Source organism: Paramisgurnus dabryanus, chromosome 5, assembly GCF_030506205.2.
Source record: "Paramisgurnus dabryanus chromosome 5, PD_genome_1.1, whole genome shotgun sequence".
Lineage (NCBI taxonomy): Eukaryota > Metazoa > Chordata > Actinopteri > Cypriniformes > Cobitidae > Paramisgurnus > Paramisgurnus dabryanus.
In genome coordinates this window covers 37,484,400-37,504,244 of record NC_133341.1, presented here as the reverse complement: position 1 = coordinate 37,504,244, position 19,845 = coordinate 37,484,400, and the positions used below count along the sequence as shown (strand labels likewise).

The 19,845-nt window shown below is 39.9% G+C and overlaps 1 long non-coding RNA gene across 1 annotated transcript; it reads right to left on the bottom strand.

Moving 5' to 3' along the window:
* Positions 1–17,749: 17,749 nt before the first annotated feature.
* Positions 17,750–19,220, bottom strand: LOC135774146 (uncharacterized). The gene is made up of 2 exons (XR_010543650.1): positions 18,952–19,220; positions 17,750–18,494 (listed from the first exon to the last, which is right to left on the bottom strand). It is a non-coding gene; the product is annotated as an uncharacterized lncRNA (long non-coding RNA).
* Positions 19,221–19,845: the final 625 nt, after the last annotated feature.

Here is a 19,845-nt window from a genome sequence, read left to right as displayed (position 1 = left end):
AGGAGTGTAATTTGTTTGAACTGGCTGAGGAAATAAGCAGCGAGTTTTTCCCCTGGCAGCAGTAAATCCAGATCTCTGCTATAGACACCGTCTGTAACTGTTCCCGGCTCAGAGACTTCCTACGGCTTACACCTCCCGCGTGTGCCTCTGGCCAAAGAAATGTAGCGTTCTGTTCCTCTATATGACTTCTGCCTCATGACCCCATTTCAGCTGTCTGCTGCATCCACATCCACACGGCCAAACAACATAAAGACGCTACAGAGACATAAGAGCCAATACAATCCTCTCATCTTTGAACCATAATGTAATTTAATCTGGAGACACGGCACCGTAACTATGGTGATATGGCAGAGCGTGAAAGCGTGTCGTTCTTGGGTCAAGTGATTGTGTAGCACGCGTGAGACGGATGAGTGAACGGCCTGACTGATCTCCTTTATTGTCTGATCTAATGCAGGTCCATCAGTCCAAACAAACACAAACTATTACACCGACTTAAAGAAAAGCAATAAAGGAATGGGAAGAGGCACGGAGATTTCTCTTTTGACACCTTGGGTTCAGGGCCGTGGTCTCGACTCTCCCTGTGGGAGCTCTGGGTTAAAGCTGCATTAGAGATCAGCAGGGGCTCGTCGGCCACGGGTCAACACACACATTTACTCTGGCGGGAGACGGCGTTAATGCTTGCGGCTTTAAAGAAGTACAAGATCATGTCTTTACTTACCTCTAACAGGCACCTGGGGGTTAAAGCATGGGTGTGTGTGACTCTTAACCAAAACATTCCTCTATTGTTCTTTAGACAAGCTGTGTTGTTGTCTTAATAATTACACTAGTGATGTTTGTCATGTTTCATGTGATATTAGCTATGATGTTTATTGTCATGTTGTTGTAATGTGCATTTCTCAATTACTTATATAAATTAATCATGTAACAGTTAGCAGTTTTTGGTTTTATAACCACTAATTTACCATGGTCTTACTATAGTAATGGTAAATCTATGGTAAATATATACTGTATGTTGTAACACAAATTGTAATCAATCCACCAAAAATGCTTACTACACTTTTACTATAATAAAGCTTTGGTTAAATTTCCCAAGGGTTTCCATGTACGCAGAAATAGAAAGAAGAAACACCACAATGCAAACTGTGAATTAGTTGTGTCTAGAGTCCGAGTCAAGTCTGAAGTCTTTGAGCTCGAGTCCAAGTCAAGTCTGAAGGCTCGTTGTAACAAATAAAACTCTAATAACAAATAAAGAAATGACAAACATTTATAAAAAAGAACAAAGTTGCGCATTAAGTAAGGTCTAAAATTAGCATTAGTTACAGAAATTAAATTAAATGGATAATAACACTGTCTTTATTGTACAAATTAATTAATTATTATTATTTTTAGAGCAATAGAAGTGGTTTTCTGTTTGTCTTGGGTTGTTTGATTAACATAAATGACACAGACTTAAGTAGGTTAATTGAGGTTTCTGTCTCTTTAAGAACAAAAAGCCCAGACTGGTTTCTTAAGACATAAACAAAAATGTTTTTATTAGAAAAAGAATACTGTGAGATCATTTTGTGTGTATGTGCCCTGTCAAGAAAAGAAAGATTTTATGTTGGCTTAACTTTTGAAAGACTTCTCTCTGTATGTGCACTACTGAGGGCACTTCAGGAAGAAGATGCAGCAGTCACTTCACATAAAAACGTTACGTTGTTTTTCATTGCTCTATTCAGCAAATGTATGTTAATGTACTACAGTATGACACAAAGTAGTGCAACTCTGGACCTGACTGGAGCTGGACCGGACACACTTAACCGCATGTGCGTACAGAAATCTGCTCACTTGAGCGCCTTCTTGCGGTTAAATTGTTTAACCATTTAAACAATTGCAAGCCTTAGAAACACGTTAATGATAATCTTACCCTATTTAAATTGCATATTAAAGTCGCAATGAAATTGAAATGAAAAACTATATATGTATTTTTAATAGTGTGGTATTATTAACAAATGACTTATCTGTGAGCTTCATTATTTTTTAAAAATTCGTGTGTGCTCATAATCTTTAATCAAAAATGCAAATCTCCTCCCCTCCTCAAAACGATCTCTCTTCACTTCCGGTCAAAAGTATGGCAGGTGGGCGGGGTCCGGGAGAAGATCGCAGTGATTAGCAATTAGCAACACGACCCAACTTCAAACGATCCAATCAGATCTCGATGGACAAATTCAAATCCAGCCCTGCTTTATTTCATCTCAAAAGCCGTTTCATTCGGATATACGTCACCACGGGGAAAATAAGGCAATCGCTACTTCCGTTTCATGGTGACTTTAATCCGCGAATCGCATGCGAGCCGAACCGCGGATCCGTCACAGCACTACCCAAAGCTTCAGATGAATGGCACAGCAACGGCTGGTGCAGTCGACATGTATGGTCGCGGCCGCGCACACGGAGCAGATACGTCACGTGTTACGTCGTGGGCAGGTTGTAGGTAACGGAGGGAGGGGTTTGACAGCGAGCTCATCAGACGTTTCCTAAAAATAAACATTGTTCACGAGTCGCGCGGCTCGAGTCCGAGTCGAGTCTGAAGTCTTTGAGGACAAGTCTCAAGTCGAGTCTGAAGTCACTGTGTGTGCGACGTAAGTCACACTCAAGTCCGAGTCTCAAACCCGAGTCCCCATCTCTGGTCAGTCACGTGTCACTTTGCTCACAGCTGATTGGTTGCATTTTGGAATGTGATCTCTGATCTATAACATAACCTGCCCCAGGATAACCTGCCAACTAAATTAGCTTCTTGGTACAGGCCCATGATGGTTGAAGTGATGCTTGATGTGATGTTTACTGGAATGATAGCTGTTATATTTGCTGTAGTGATTGTTGATGAGATATTTGATCAGATTGTTTTGTGATGATTGATGTGATGTTAGTTGTGAGGTTTGATGTGATGTTTAATGTAATATTCATGTAGATGAGCTGTGACCCCTTTTTAAGAGACAGGCAACACTGAATATGAATGTCCAGGGTAAACTTGGTTTATCTTTTTAAAAAAATTGCATGAGTGTTACACAAGTGCATGAGATCATAAAAGTATCAGTAAAAATATTACATTAGATAATTCTATTTTTTACGATTACATGCGTTAAGCGAACGGGGGGTCGGTGGTGGGGGCTTATGCTGTCCTTAATCCACTTACACTATTCTAACCTAACCCTAACCCAACAGACAGTGCTGCATCCTGCAGGAGACACTAATCTTGTTTGCCCTTAATGCACTATTGTCCTGTTTAGCATTAGATCAGTCATTTAAACAGACTTGTTTGTTTTCTCAAATATTCTTAATATCAGTTATGAAGGTATTAAATAATGATAAACATACAAAGTCCTGCAATGAATGAATGACAATCTCAGAAGCAATAGAGAAGAGATATAAAGGGAAGTAATGAAAACAAATGGAGGGTCTTATTCCCCGTGGATGGGGGAGGAAGTTAAGTCATCAAGCTAATTTTATTCTTGTCTCCATTTCCTTTTGCTGTTTGGCCAAATGATAAATCTGGTGCCTGATGTCCGGATGGCCGATGCTGGACGTGTAACTCAAGTCCAAATACTGACTGATGTTAACAAGTGAGTTCATCGCCAGTTCTGAATTATTTCAGTTCAGTTAAAGATTTGACTATAACTACACATGATCAGAGACTGTTTGAGAAAGAAAAGGAGGTTGCATTATTATCAGTAGGTTATATGTAAGACCTCTAGAGTGTATTTTTTAGCCAAATGTAGTTGAAGATTTTTAGACTCCACGTAACTTGAACTAAGCTAAGCTAAGATGGCCATAGAAGAAACTAAAATGTTTTATAAGAACTTGAAAGTTGAAAAGACGTGTCATTTAAAAATCTGACATCTACAGCATTATATTGCATTTTAGATTCTTGTTTTTACTTTAAATATATAATAAATGTATGATGTTTTGCCCACACTTCCTTAAAATGATGGCTTCACAATTTGCACTTTTGAAACTGTTTGAATGTAACGAAATGAGATTTTCCGTTAGATAAAAGACTTTGTGAATGAAAAATTGATCTCAATCCCATAAAATTCTAATTTCATGCCAAGTTGTTCTAGATGGCACAGTCAGAAGAGATGTTAAAATGTCTTCTGCGGCTTGTCAGATGTGTTCAAAATGTTCCCGAAAAGGTTTACCAAGTATTGGTTTCTTGCACACTTTTCATCCTACTCCATCGCCGTTTGGAAGGAGTCCACATGGGACAAAGCTTCTGGCTCCGTCCCTCCGAGCAGCGTCGCCTTATTCTCTGCCTCACGATCCCAGTAATGGTTTATTCAGTGAGACCCTTTTAACTTTACTCTTCACCCAAACCGAAGAACCCTTAAGCCAGCATTACTGTTGAGTTGTTTGTACACAACTGCATTTGAAACAAGAGAAAAACATTAAAAAGCAATTAATACCCCAAGTCTTTGTCGGAAATGAGGTCTCTTCAGGGAACAGAAACGACCACAAACACGGAGGAGCGGTTTTTCAGAGAGTCGCACCCGTCCCAGCAGACGCTCTGAGTGACAGCGAGGCGAGGCCAAACAAAGACAGTTTACCATCAGCATAATCAATGTGACATTAGTGCACATAATGGGCGAGAGAGGGAGCGGCCGGTCGAGTCGTGTCATCTGTGAGCTTAATAAAATTTCAACTTTTCTGGAGCTTGTTCCCCTTCAAAAATGCCTTAACGTGTTCTCTGTAACGCCCTCTTTAAAAGTCACCTGCATGAGGAATGTACATTGATCCTCATTCACAATGAATCATAATACGATGAAGCTGAGGTCCAGATTAAAGCTTCACACATCTCACTTGAAATCCAAAGATAGAAAATAATGTGAAGCTCAGATGTTTTTATTATTGTTTCTTCAAGGTTCTTTCACAGTTTGAACAAACCAACAGCTCGTGAGGCTCATGAGCAGACCGTGACCTACGCTGACACTACAACGCTGTTCATCCAGTTTATTGTCTTCAACATCTCGCTAGAGTTTTTCTTTTGTCACTCACACTGGATGAAAATGGATCTCATTATGAAGGATAGTGTATAAATATAGATTTGTAAGAATGAATAATTAATCCATTATTTCATAAAGACTTGGTTAGAGACAATGAAACTGTCCTTCAAATTCCCTTCTTTCAAGGGTCAACTGTTGGATTTGTAAAGGTTTTATTGTGTCTAAATCAGTTGTGTGAGTCTGTAGAGGACTCTGTCCCTTTTACAGCAGCTCAAGGTAAACCACAAATTCTCCCTTCATTTCCTTCAACAATAACAGTCTGCTGTGGCGTTCACAAAGACCTGTGGCAACCTTGGGATGAAAAGCACAGAAAGCGAGAAGAGACAGCCGGTCGAGAGGAAAACCTCTGAATGGGTTTTATTCTTCATTATTTCAGGTGATTCACTAAAATCCAGTTGTGCAGATGTGATGCCCCTTTGACAGCCTGAATTCTGAATTACTGATCATGTTTTATCTTTATATTCTATCACTATTTCCATCATTGCCTGTGTAACCCAGAAACAATATGATACAAACTTCTGTATTATTCACAATCTATCATCTTCCTGCCCGCCTCCACTTTCTCAGTTAGATTCTACACAACAATATAACGGCAGTGTGATGTTATAGCTGCAGTCTCTAAACATTATAAGTCTCTTTCACTGTCTTTCTTTAAAATGTTCCTCAATCGCTTGACATTTGCTTCAAAACTGACTTTTAATCCAAATTATAACTCATGACTATATGCCTTTATATTCAAGCAAAAATATATGCAATATCTGTTTGACTTTTACTTACATCTCCCACAAAATCAGACCCGACAGTTTTAGATCTAAAATGAATAATCGCTATTATAAGCCTCCATTTCATAGGAGAAGCGATCCTCTCAGCAAAGTCTGGTTTCTTCTCCACAAGTGGAGTTTTGGTTTGCTTGCTTACTGTGAGACTGCTGACATTAGAATAGTTTAGGGCTTGGTCATTTCTTTTAGTTTTCATTGTAATGAAATTGTCTGGCTACAGTCTTAAGACGTGTAAAAGGTATGTGGTGCCCCTCATGATGTCGCTATCATTTCTCTGAGCTTTTAACACTGCTGTTTATTGTAAGTTTCTAATACAAAATTGTATTGGTATTATTGTAAATTCTTTATGTAATGTCAAACCCTGCACTGTAAAAAAATTCAGCATTTTTGTTAATTCAACATATGTTTTTATGCTACTGTAACTTAAAAATTAAGTTAAACAATGTCTTTTAAGTTGACATGTTCACAGGTGAAATTCAATAGTAGGTTGAATTAACTTGCAAAACCAAGTTGTTTTATGCTGCTTCATGCTGCATTTTTTACAGTGTGCCCTTATATAATTTTTTACTTCTTTTAAGGACCATGTCAGATGGAAATGAATGTCTGGTTTAATACAACACCTTTTATTTATCATATTAATTGACTAAAGAAAACTTATATATCATTTTATTAGTTTATCATCTATAAGTATCAATAACATTTGCAATAATTTTAGATGCTTTTTTAACCATTTTCGCATTTTCTGTGTTTTCTTTGTCTCTCATGTAAAGCTGCTTTATAATAATGCAACATTGTAAAGCTGTATATAAATATACTTGACTTGAACATATTGGTTTATTTATAAAAAAATGAAAACTCCAAATATTCTCCTTAATCCTGAATATGGCATAAATGATGTTTAAATGAGGAGAGATGTGGGAGTCAGTGGGATGACAGACAGACCTGAGCAGAGACCTGGGGGCAGAGCTTTTATAATTTGGGCTGCTAAGCAACAAACCAGAGCTGTGTGCCATGTATGTGATGTTTTTACATTATGGATTCAGATTATTCATCATGAGATTTATATTTACACTGCCTCTGTGATCAGCATATGAAGTTTAGCAGATGTTTATTGGTGAAATGATCCAGAAGTAGTCCCTGTTTCATGTCTGATATCAGATCATATCATACAGCAGAGGTCAGAGAGAGGTCACAGCGCACAGTCATCGCTCAGCGGTCGTGAATCAATTCAGACACATTAAATCAAGAATTCATGAACTCTGAAGTGACAAATACCGACTTAGACTGTCAATGTCTCTCTCTCTCTTCAGTCAGCTTTTGTCGGTTCAATGAGGGATGTGATGTGTCTCCTCATGAATGACAGATCTTATCCTTAGAGTTTGGCTTAATCTTAAGCACTTAGACCAGAATCACACTTCAACTTTCAGCTTGTGAATGAATAAAAAAACATAGACTAAAATATCACAGAGTTCAACTCTGGAGATGTAGCCTAGTAGTTAAAGATCTGTCAACATTATCTCTTAACATGAAGCCATGCATGGATTGTGAGTGATTTTTCATCGGTGTTGGTTCTGTTTAACATTCCCTATTGCAATTTTATTTTACTAACATTTTATTCATTTGAGTTTTTTTAATCATGCACACAATGAGACCATATTGTCACCATAGAAGTTTTTTCTAAACCATCTGGAGCGTGCTTCTCTTTGCAGCGCTTCTGTTTAAAATCTTTCCCATCGCTACTCCGTCATTTCGCTAAGTCTTGCCACAAACACATCGCAGCCACTTGATATGTTTGCACGGGGATTTAGAGATGAACATTATGTTTTTTTTTTCAGAGAACATCTGGTGGGGGTAAAAGGTTACAGTAGAGATCTCAGGCCTTTACTGAATTCCTTCCGTCAGATAAATCATCAACAAGTCTCTGTGAATGGGGTGTTGGGGTGGGGGGGTAACGTTAACTCAATCCTGTCTGAGGGTTGTGAACCCGCGTCCTCCCTCAAACCGCCTCTTCAAACAGAGAAGGCTATTAAACAAAGCACCGTAATGCCAGCGATATCTGTCTTAAGCTTCGTTTTGGATAGCTTGTGGGTCGGGGAGTATTGTGACCTCCGGTTCAAGAGATCCCTGCAGTACAGATGCAGAACACTAATGTGTATGAACACATGTCATCAGGACACCGAGAGAAGATGTTCATCGTGTAGAGACAGCAGCATGAGGCACGCGTGAGTCAGACAGACGTCAGGACTTCACATGATGAAGTTTGTACGCTGTCACGGCCCTGAAATGCACGCTGGCTCTTCTGTCATCTTTCCCTTTGACGCTGATGTTTCTTCCGAGGAAAGAGGCTTCAGCTTTATGTTTTCTGTTGTAATACTCCAATAATTGGCATCACAGCACACGTGGCATCAATGAGCAGGAAGTACTTGACAGCTAAAGTGTAAAGTTTTCTTCCGCTTATGTGGGATTTTCTGCTGCATTTCCCTTCATTCTCATTACAACTGTAAACGTTCCCCAAACACTTCCTCTCTTGGTTACGTCCTTCATTTCCCATTGGCAGCGCTCACAGGTTTACTGCATTACTGTATATCGCTCATGCACAAGAGAAGAGAAGTAATGTCATCAGGCGTTGCTCTTGTTTAAATGGTGAACAAGAGACAGAAATTCTCGGAAATTTTGTTTATTCAGTTGATCTTATTTAGCACTTTGGTGCTGCAATCACGGCTGAATGTTGGCCAGTGATAAATTGTCCTGTTGCTCTCGGTGATGTGTGGCCATTAGAGAAGTTGTGTAAAATCTTTATTACACTTTTAACAACACATCAATGTTGGAAAAAGAGAAGAAATCCTTTAACCACAATCTGCTATTGTAAAGTAAACTGATTTCAGAAAGGTTTTAAGCACCAAGAGAAACATTTCAGTCTACTTTCAGTCAAGTGATTTTTGGCAGATTGATTGACTGCTGCCTCTGACAGATCTCTGTTGATGTCTACAGGAGTTGTGTTTGACCTGCTGTGCTAATGATATTCGGCACATCTGATACTCTGTAGGACTGAAATCTTAAGCCTGTCACGCTTGTGGACCCCTCTGAATCTTTAAATGACTACAGCCAGCTCTTCTATTTCTTCTCCTGCATGTTGACTAATGACCTCTCCTCTTCTGCAACAGAAAGTATCTTGAGCCGGCAATCCGGTCGAGAGATGCTTGTTGATGGGAACATTTTTTCTATGGATGCCATGCGTGTCGCGGACTGACGGATGGCGTTCAGTAATCTGTTTGAGATGGCTGAGACCAGAGGCCGGGGTCGAAGGGGGACGGAAACGCCCTAACAGATGGAAGTGGTCTGACAAATTGCCCCCATTCCCCACTATCCACTGGGACTTCAGGGCTTAATCCGTGGACTTTCTCTGAGCCGAGTCATTAATTTGGGCATCACTGGTCATCAGTCAGCAGGTTTCTCGTGAGGTCTGAAGGTTGCTGTCTAAAACATGCGAGGGTGCAAAGTTTCAGACTGTAGAGGGGATTATCGGTCTGGAAAAGAAGACGCTCCCGACCCTGACGTGACCCTCTGAATATGGGCTTTCTGTTTGGCTGGACGGATGTTTGGCATGTCAATTTGCAGTGTGGTGTGACTTCATCTTACTGCAGGGCCGAAGCCAGTTCACCTCTGTGTGTGTGTGTAGCCCTTTTCACACAAAGATTATGGAAAATGCATGAAAAATGCATCCGGGATTTGTCTGGGATCGTTCAATTTTGGGTTCATTCACACTGCCAATGATTTTCCACAATCTGTGAGTGCATTCACACACATACCATAAAGATCCCGTAAAGACACATGACGTATTTAAAGACCTGCTCTTGGTAGGTTGTTTTAGTTTATGATAAGATCATAATGAGCGTGTGATGTGATGTGCTGTTCTGTCATGCTTGTGAATGATTTCAGCTTCAACGCTGATAGTGCAGAGCTCCCTGATCTCTGCTTCAGTCCAGTTTGCCGACATTTCTCGTCGTGAATGTTGATCTGCATTGGTGTCAAAGGGCTGAACTATAACTTCTTGTTGCTATGACACTCATGTCCCCCTTACGGTCTTGTTCACACAGAATGCTTTCTGTAAATGTTACGCAAAGTTACTTCTGTCTGTAGGTCCTCTTTACGGGAGCGATCCCAAAACATTAATGGGACGTGTTTGTGTTCACACAGAAGCCTCTGACAATTTTATGGAAATTTTCTGAGTAAAGTGCTGTGTGAATGTGGTACAAAATCTGTCACTGGTACGGTACCATACGGTCCTGATATGCACCTTTTGTGGTGTCAATATATACCTTTGAGGTACAAGTATGTACACTAATATGCACCAATTTGGTACAAATCTGTACTTTCCTTAAAGGTTTTACCCTTTTGTACCTTTATTTGTGTGTGTGTGTGATCTCTCTGACTGATGTCTTGTGTGTCCTGAAAGTTTTCGTCCTCACCTGTGTCACACTTGTCCAGCGGCGTCATCAAACAGCAGGCGTGTGTAAGCGTGACATCTCCTCACCTGTTGATGTGTTCCTGATGACAGCTGTCACTCACCTGTCACCTCTCTCATCAGCTGCACGTCTCTGCCCTCGCAGATGCTCAGATGCATCCAAGCGCATCCAACATGACCATCTACGTGTGTGATGCCGGTGAGATTTCTCAGTAACATCACACATAGATGTCTCTGATTAGCTGTAGTCAAAATCCAACCTCTGAATGACTCAAACATGTACAGTAATCAGACACGAGTACATTCAATCTGATTAAATTCATCACAGATTCTTACAGATAAACATGAAACTTAACTTTGCTCCTTCATAGCTTTTGAGCTTCTACATTGAATCGTATTGCTTTATCTATAGACTGAGATATAAAGGCGATTGTATTAATCTTGTCTTTTGTCTGTTTTTAATTTCATACGTTTTGAAAATGTGATTAAAAGTAGGTTAACACACGATCACTGAAATCAAAATATGAGCAGAATTGTATTTTAGCGTCTCTGCTTTGATATCTCATGTGCATTAAAAGCCCACTGAAATACTTAAAAAAAAGAAAGATGCACAGTGGCAACATGGCAGGCATGACCGTGTGACCTGCCCGCTGACTGCAGATAAACTCCGACTATATCACATAACTCTGTAAAATTTAAGGTGACAAAAAGCGAAGCTCAGACCTTCACCAAAGGCCTGCGGGTGCAGCCGGCCCCTACGTGGATCGGCTTAACTTTATTGCCATCCGGCATATGTTCAGAGACAAACTGTCAGCCGAGGTCCGTTTGAGCCAGCGCCTGACAGAGCAGGGGCACGCTTACGTGATGTGTGGAGAGCGTTGGGGCAGAAGGGTCTGCCGGAGGACGACCGGGGCAGACGGGCCGACGCGTTGCTGCGGGCGACAGCCCAGCCAACAGTCGCCCGATGTGGCAAATTGATCGAATTGTAGGATGTAAGACTTCTTGCCAATTATGTGGGTCATGTCAGTGTCTCTCTGGTCTTTGTTGGTTAGTAGACACACATTCCCTGTTTGTGTGTGTCTGTGTGTGTTCAGTGTGCATGTTTAATGGATTGTGTGTTGTGCAAACATCCACTCACAGCAAACTGATGCCCGTCTGGCCTGATGGTGCTAATAAACACACGATACCCTACAATCCCACTTCAGACAGTAAGGGTCAGTTTCACAGACAGGGTTTAGATAAATCCAAGACTAGGCATTAGATATATAAGGATATTTAAGTAGTTAAACAAACAAACCTTACAATTAATGATGTGCATCTAGAGACACTTATATATGTTAAGTTATGTCAGTGAAAAGTGTTTGAAAAATTAACATGCATTTTAGTCTGGGACTTAGCATAAGCCATGTACAGGAAAACGCCCCTTAATGTTTTTAATGATTTTAAAGGGTTTTATTGACTCGGAAGGAACGCTCCCTACAAATGTTTTCATCATTCATCGTTCTTCAACTGTAAACTGTGTGGAGATTTTTGTCCTTTCCAGAGCTTTCTGTTGTATGGTGAATGAATGAAAACATGCAAACCGTTTATTAAGTTTAGCGTTGTTCTGGTTGACCTGATGGAGATGGGGCCTTTATGGTTCTCGTATAAACTCGACGTGTGTGGGCCGTGTCAGTGTTGGGTCAGACAGATCAAACAACAGCAGCACGTCAGCCGCAGAAGACCGTCAACAGATCACCGAATATAAAGCGTCTACAGATGTATGACGTGTTTTCATGTACACTCAGAGATATCGTCGTGTTTATTAGCTGGAGGAAAATGTTTCGTTAACCCATTTGAAAGAACCCAGATTTGATAATGAATCCCAGCAGGTGTACGTCAGGTGCGGATGCACTGCAGTAATGCGATCGACCCTGCAGGCACTGCATTACCATGGATCTGTTGTATCATCTCACTCTCAGAGAAACAACATTGATTTAATAAAGATGCACTAAATGAATTCCAGTACTCTTCTGACTTCAGTCTGGAGACTTTATATATCTTCAATGTGATGTGAGCACAGTATGGAGAGAGATATGTAACCAAATAATTGACTTCTAAAGTCCCTCTGTATATTTGTTGTAAGCAGCTTTAAAATGAAAAGAGTATTCAGCTACTTAAAGATACACCGGTACACTCAGCACCTACTGTATAATGTAAGAAACGCTCTCAGGCAGCTTTTTCCTGTCTCAGTGAATGTGGAAAACCATCTATTGGTCAAGATTACTTTCCATGAATCGGTAAAAATGCATCAGCTGGTAGAGTCTGCACTTGTAGTCTGTAACTAACACATGTTATTTGTGTAAACACAGGTGCAAATGTCTGCTTGAAAATGACTTTGACAATCATATTTATAAGGAGTCCCATGATTTAACGGTATAATTGTTAAACTTTTTATTTGTTTGTTATTAATCATAATTTTTGGTTTGTGTCTGTCAGCTATGAAATGAAAGTTTAAACTTGCTGATAAGGATGATGAGCAGGGGCGAAAGTACCATTTTACAGAAAAACTTATTTTTAAAAGCTGATGTTTTAGACAGATATATTTGTGCTGTTGTTAATAACTCACAAGTGTGGTCGATCAATACCAGGTGGAATTTTGATAAAATGTAAAAAGACTTCAGCATAATTTCACTTTGTACATAAGTGGCGGATTGTTACTTTTGACCCTGACAGCTGGGACGAAAGTAGCACAACAGAACAAGATAAGAGTTTTGTGTTACAAAATGTTAGTAAATAAACATGACTGTGACCTTGTTAATATGTAACTGCAAACATAGTTTGTTATTTATATATGCAAAAAATATTGAAATTACATTTTCATTTTTAATTTTCATCAAATGACATGCGACAGTACAAACTTGAATTTGTTGAGAATACTTTTTTTCAGCAGTATGAACACTATAAAATGAAATCAAATTAAAATAATATAAATGTTTAGCATAATGCAACAGTATTAGCTGCGGGACAAAAGTGTTTGTCCCGACAGGAACTTAACATTTAAACCCAATTTACTTTTATTTTGAAAAACTGTGAGAAGTCAAACTTCACGATGTGTTAGATCACTAAATAACCTGTAGATTGATCAGTCCTTTAACACATCAAACCAGAAACACAACGCATTATAAAAAAAAATGACTGCTTTAAGAATTCACTTATAATTGTTGAAAGCACTTTTCTGGACCTACACGTGTGAAACGAAGACAAAATAATGCAATATTTGTCAGCTCTGTCAAGGGTTGATTGCTAAGGATGCCGTTATAGTTTGAAATACAAATGTTATCAGGGCTTGGAGAAAATCACGTTATTACTTTTGTCCCGCGTTACTTTCGCCACGGTTCTCCACTATTTTAACACTCTGAGCGTCTTCTCCATCTGCTGTCATCAAGTTTGCCATTTCTGACTCCTCTCTAACCTCATCTGTTACACTGATTGTTCATCGCTTTGCCGATTGTTTAACTTTGAGTTAAAAACATCCATTCTGTTAATGTTATTGGAGAATTGGTATTATTGAGAAAGTTGTGTTAAGGTCGTTGTTGGTTCTCAGAAGCATGCAGAGGTCCTGGTGTGATAAAGTTAACTGACCTTCCTCTGTTGTTCTTGTGTGGGCCGGCGCGCAGTGTGTCGTGTGCTGTGATGTTATGAGCCGCACACTGTGTTACCTGCACCGACACCTCGTCAACTTCCAGAGAGCCGTCTGGATAAAGGAAACTCACAGGCCCTGACCTGACAGCTACACCATGTAAAGCACTTTATGTGTTGCTGATTTATCGCCCCGCTCGGCCGAAACCAGCCGAACAGCCGTCTGAACCGGTAAGTGGGACGTTTGTGATGAGCCGACCCGCATCCCAGTTTTGATAAACCCCTCCCGCGGCTCTCCTTCTGAAACTCTTTAAGAGCACAATTATCTTTTATGATCTGACAGAGAACTGTGAGGGTGGCCAGAGTCTCTTATGTGTGCAGACCAGGCAGCGCCGCACCTCTCAGCTTTCGTACAATGGTGTTTCTTTATGCCGTAGTTGACCGGTTTATAAATCTGACGTAAAGCACGTGGTCGTGACCGGCCGTTCGCTTCTGAAGTCGCTTGTTGGATGTCTCGTCTTTGAGCCGAGGGGTGGACAGAAGTCTACTGGTAAATCTGAAATGTCAATAAACTGGAGAAATCTTTGCTAACGGTTGTGTCGGGGCAGGAACGGGAGGGTCTGGATAGAAATGTGGAGATCAATTCTTCAAGACAGCCCTGCTCGACTCATTCCATTAGAATAGATTCATCGTTCACGCCGAAGCAAAGAGCCGAGAGCCATCAGGAAGATTAGATGATCAAACGTTCCTATGATTGTAAGGGAAGCATTTCCACTTCTCGAAATGTCTGCAAATATATTCATTCAAAGAGCAAAATCAGGACCGTGAGCTCATGGCAAACTCTTTAGCTTGCAATTTCTGCACCACACAAAATAGCAAAAATTATGAACAGCAGTACATTCACGCCTCTCGTGCTTGACTGCAATATCAGTTTTCATCAGGGCAATGCTCAGATTCAGCTGGTCTGACAGGCCGCAGCGGAGGCTGGTCCTGTGAGCCGGTCCCGCAGCAAACCCGTCAGTCAGCGTGCAAAAACTGGTTTCTGTTCCTGTAGCCCGTGGCTCTCTGATTTCGTCTGCAGACGTCTACCGAGAAAGCCCGAACACGCTTTGAGTACAAGAATATGGAATCTGACAGAAATAAATGCGGGCTTGGGGAAATAGCAGCACGAATATGTTGAGAGAAAGTCACGGCCCCCGCTGCGGCCCACTGAAGTGATCGCGCTGGCATGGTGGCCAGAGGCCTTTGAGGTTTGAGTTCTGTACCTCAACACCGCTGAACGTCTGTGACACGTAGTGAATGGACCACAGGGTCCTCGTGCGCCTGCTGGCCACAACTGTATACTATGAACGCGGTGGATTGGACAGTAGGAGCTGTCAATCATCATCAGGGCAGATGAGCACTTTGTTAATGTTTAATGTTTATTTAAATTTGAACAAACTGCTGCCAGTAAATAACATACATTTAAATCTACAATAAGTTACTGGAAAACAGTTCCATAACTACAGCAATTCTTTAAAGTGCATGCTAAACTCATCCTTGTCATAAAAACAGAAATGTTCACTTAGGTCTGTACTTCATTGTATATTGTGGCTTAGCCACTCATGTCCACTTTTATTTCCTGTTTTATTGCATTAAATACAAACGTTGGTTTTTCCTCTTAATACACATGAAAAATTTAATATATTGTAAACATTTTTTTTCTGTTCAACTACTGTAGGACTTATTCATCATGTGCATATTCATATGTATACATTAGTCTCTGACAGTATATACTGACATTTCTGTCATTTGTTGTCACATTCGTAAGATGACTATTTGTCTTTTTGGGTGGAGGCTTGAATATTGTGTTAGAAAAACCTGTCAATTCCTCAGAATGGATGCTCTAAGAATATGCATGACCAATTTAAATGTTGTAAGAAAAGTTTACATCCATAACACTGGAATTGCCCACATGCAATCGCCCAATGCTTTTCTAATCGGTTGTAGGAAAATTTATTGGAGCTTTTTAACAAATGACAGAATATACCAATGTAATGATTTGGTACTTAAGAACTGTGATGGACTAAATTTCCTGTCGTGTGACAAAATGGAATGTAGGATATTACACATTTTAGTTCAGTTTCTTGTGGGTGTGACTCCAATTCCTTATATCTGAAATTGACTGATAGCCTCTTTTGAATTCTTGTGCATTTTTAGATGATATCTTAAGGTATCTCTGTGTTTTCTTCATCAGGGCAGGAATGAGAGGACTGAGCAGGAGGATGAGATCCGGACTCTGAGTGTTTACGCTTTCTTGGAGCGCCTTAAAATCACGGAGCGCTGCCTCGGCCACCAGGATGCAGAAAACCGCCTCTGATCTCTGCCTGAAGCCATCAGCGTCACCGATCTCAGTCTGTCAGTGCGAGAGAGCATCAAAGCCTGCGCTCAGGAAGGTCTGTCACAAACGGTAATGGATATCATTTCAAATATGTAGTTCCTCTTCTGTCTATGAATCCACCACAGTAAACCTTCACCCCGGTGTCCCTGACCGAATAGCTGAAACTGTGGGGTTAACTCCTATAACCGAGGTCTCCAGTACGCATTGTGATGGAAATGAATTAAAATATTTTTTGCTGTGGTTAAATAAATCCGGTCCACTTAAGAATCGACATGAATCCATTTAGTGTGGGATTTTTTCTGTTTTATTGTAAAGCATTATGTTGTCCACCTGATCAGTCAAGCACACGGTGAGGTCTAAAAGTCTTTTTGAGGCTTCAGTTTTCAATGAAAGCCCACAGGCTGATGTGATAATTTTGACATCCACACTGTCAGCTCACATTAGCCACGAGTGTTTCTCTCCGCCTCAAGTCTGCTGTCACGTCTGTGTGATTTCTACAAAGCCTCTGTGTTTCCTCTGGGTTTTAATTCTGGGCAAAAATCAAAGCTGGTAACCTCTAACTAATTATAGTGTCAGAGTCACCCCTAACCTTAAAGCATGCATACTATTCACCTTATTCCGCCACGCCCCTTTTCAATTCTTCGCTCTTCCGCATTTTGTCAACCGACTTCCGCTGCTAATATGGCACAGTGCATTCGGGAGCTAGTTTGGTGGTTAAAAGATTGTTTGTAGTTCACTATAACTTTAGCTAAATGACAAATATCGCAACTGCTGTAAATGTTTTGAATTAGGAGCACGGAGAAAACTTGATACGACGCTCGGATAGTCTTATAATGTCCCATCAATCGTCTCGTGGTTAGAAGATATGAAGCAGCCGCGGCAAGTAACCTATGGGACATATTTTACTACCTCGTCGTGTCAGAAGGAGTTGATGGAGCAACATTATTAAAGTAATTATGCTTACCAATATTTACACAGTGATTTCGTCTTTTTTAAAGCAAATGTGCACCTTAGCCAGTCCAATATCTATTTCGTTTTTATGTGGTAATGTACCATGCTAGAATTCATTTGCAAACTTGCCAAAACTTATTCCTTCAAATCAAGAGACTTAAATCATTTTAAGTGGAATCTACAAAGCTCACATATGGTTTAAGAAATTCCTTACAGATAATATCTGATCACACTGTAAAGGTTTATATAACTGCATGACAGGTAACATCTGATCACATTGTAAAGATTTAATATAACTGCACAATATCTGATCACATTGTAAAGGTTTTATATAAATGCATGACTGGTAACATCTGATCACATTGTAAAGGTTTAATATAACTGCACAACATCTGATCACATTGTAAATGTGTAATATAACTGCACAACATCTGATCACATTGTAAAGGTTTAATATAACTGCATGGCAGGTAATATCTGATCACATTATAAAGGTTTAATATAAATGCACAACAGATCACATTGTAAATGTTTAATATCACTGCATGACATCTGATAACAAACTGTATGAAGGTTTAATGTAACTTTACAACAGGTAAAATCAGGTCAAATTGTAAAGGTTTATAAAAATAACTATGGACTAAGAAACAACTAACTTTTCAGCAAGACCACCCTGCAATGAATTAAGACACAGCTTTATCAGAGTCATCAGGAGCTGATCCCAAGTGTTTATCTGGAAGCTGTTGGTGTATGTACTGGTGACGTGCTTAGCGACTAAATGTAATGCATGCAATATCAACCCTGTGTAAAGCTGACAAAGATGGTTGTTTCTCAGCAGAGATATGTACATTTGTGCCAGCTCAACACATGAAGCAGAAGCATTGAAGCAGTTTCTCGGACAGAGTTTACAGGACTAGGCCTTAATTATATTAGGACATTTTAGTTTTTACAAACAAACCACATCTTGTGACAAAACAGTGGCACTCATATATGTTGAGGTATGTCAGTACAAGGTGTTTTTTAATTATCATAGCTCAAATAAGCATTATAGCGTGGGACCAGCATAAGCCCTGTCCGGGAAACCGCAAGGTTGTTTTCCCATATCAGATGTAGGTTGCTTCAGGTTGAGTTGTGATTTTAAAGTGTAGTTGTGTTCAGAGACGGATAGATGCTCCCATTGTGTTTCTGCATCACAGTTTAGGAACACGTTGATTGTATATCATCCTCACAGTTGTCCATTGCATCACTAAACATCAATGCATCTGTGAAAATAATATAACCATAAACATTTTTATGTTAGTATTTAAAAGAAACTTGCATCATGAGAATTAATTTATAAATGACATCCATACTTAAACAGAACAGTGTGTGAGAGAGAGATGCATTAAAAAGAGACAAAAACATTATACACACAACCTCTAACTTCAGTGTTAAATAATATGTCGTTTAATAGGTCATTATCATCAATATCTGAATGAGAAACCTCCTAGCATCTGAAATCTCTGTAACTTGTATGAATCACGTGAGCTACTGTAAGAATGTAATGTACTATAATATATTGCTGTCTTATCTTAAATATAAAAATACAGGTGGGCAATGAAAATCATTCAAAATAATTGCATTTTATAAACTAACGTTACTGATCTTAAGTTTATTCGTAGAACGGACATCACAAATCTAACGTTAGGCGAAAGAGCACATAAAGCTAAGATAGCTTACCTGAAACTGACCACCTTTTCAACACCCGGCGTGGTTTAAAGTTACCGGAACATCGTAGTCGAACCATTACTTGGGATTAGGGTGTTCCTCAGTCGGCTCCCCGTCCATTAAAATTGGTAAGAAACAAACATAAAGGCGCTTGAGTGAGCTTTTTAAGTTTAACGCGTCGCCTTCAGCCACTGCCTCAGCTGCTCATCATATGCAGCCGGAAGTACGTTGACAAAATGAGCGCAATGGCGCCGCCCTTGTTGTCGTGGAAAATAAGGTGAATAGGATTAGTTTGATACGCTTTAAATGTGAGACTGGTGGGTGTGTATTTCAAACTCGTGTACAGAGTAGATGACGGGTCATTGAACGGGACCAGCAGCTATTGTGCTCTTGCTGTGAATGTGAAACATGTCATCAATATCTGTAACGTCAAGGCCTGATGTTTTAGATGCTGTGGTTTTATTCCTGCAGAGAATGTCTTCTGATGGTCTCCTGATGAATCAGACATCAGCACATGGTGATAATGACTCGCTACATACACCCATCATCACATTACTGCACTAAAACCCTGTAGTAAGACACACGTCTCAGAGATGAGCACGAGCATCACGTGACACGCTGGGTCTCCCTGACGACTATACATCATAGTGGACACAACAACTCATAATGTAAACTCTGATGTTATTAATGTCTGTGCGTACCGAGAGCACTTAGTTCATGTTACAGCAAGAGAAATGTTGCTATAAAACTGCATTGAAATGGAAATGTTTTTCAGTGAACGGTTAATCCAGTCACTCAAGGACCATTCCTCTCTCTTTATCATCAACGTTAATTGATTTATGTTGACAAGCTTTATTGTATCTCATGCTTTGATATACTGTAAATATGCATTTTGTTTCTGTGATG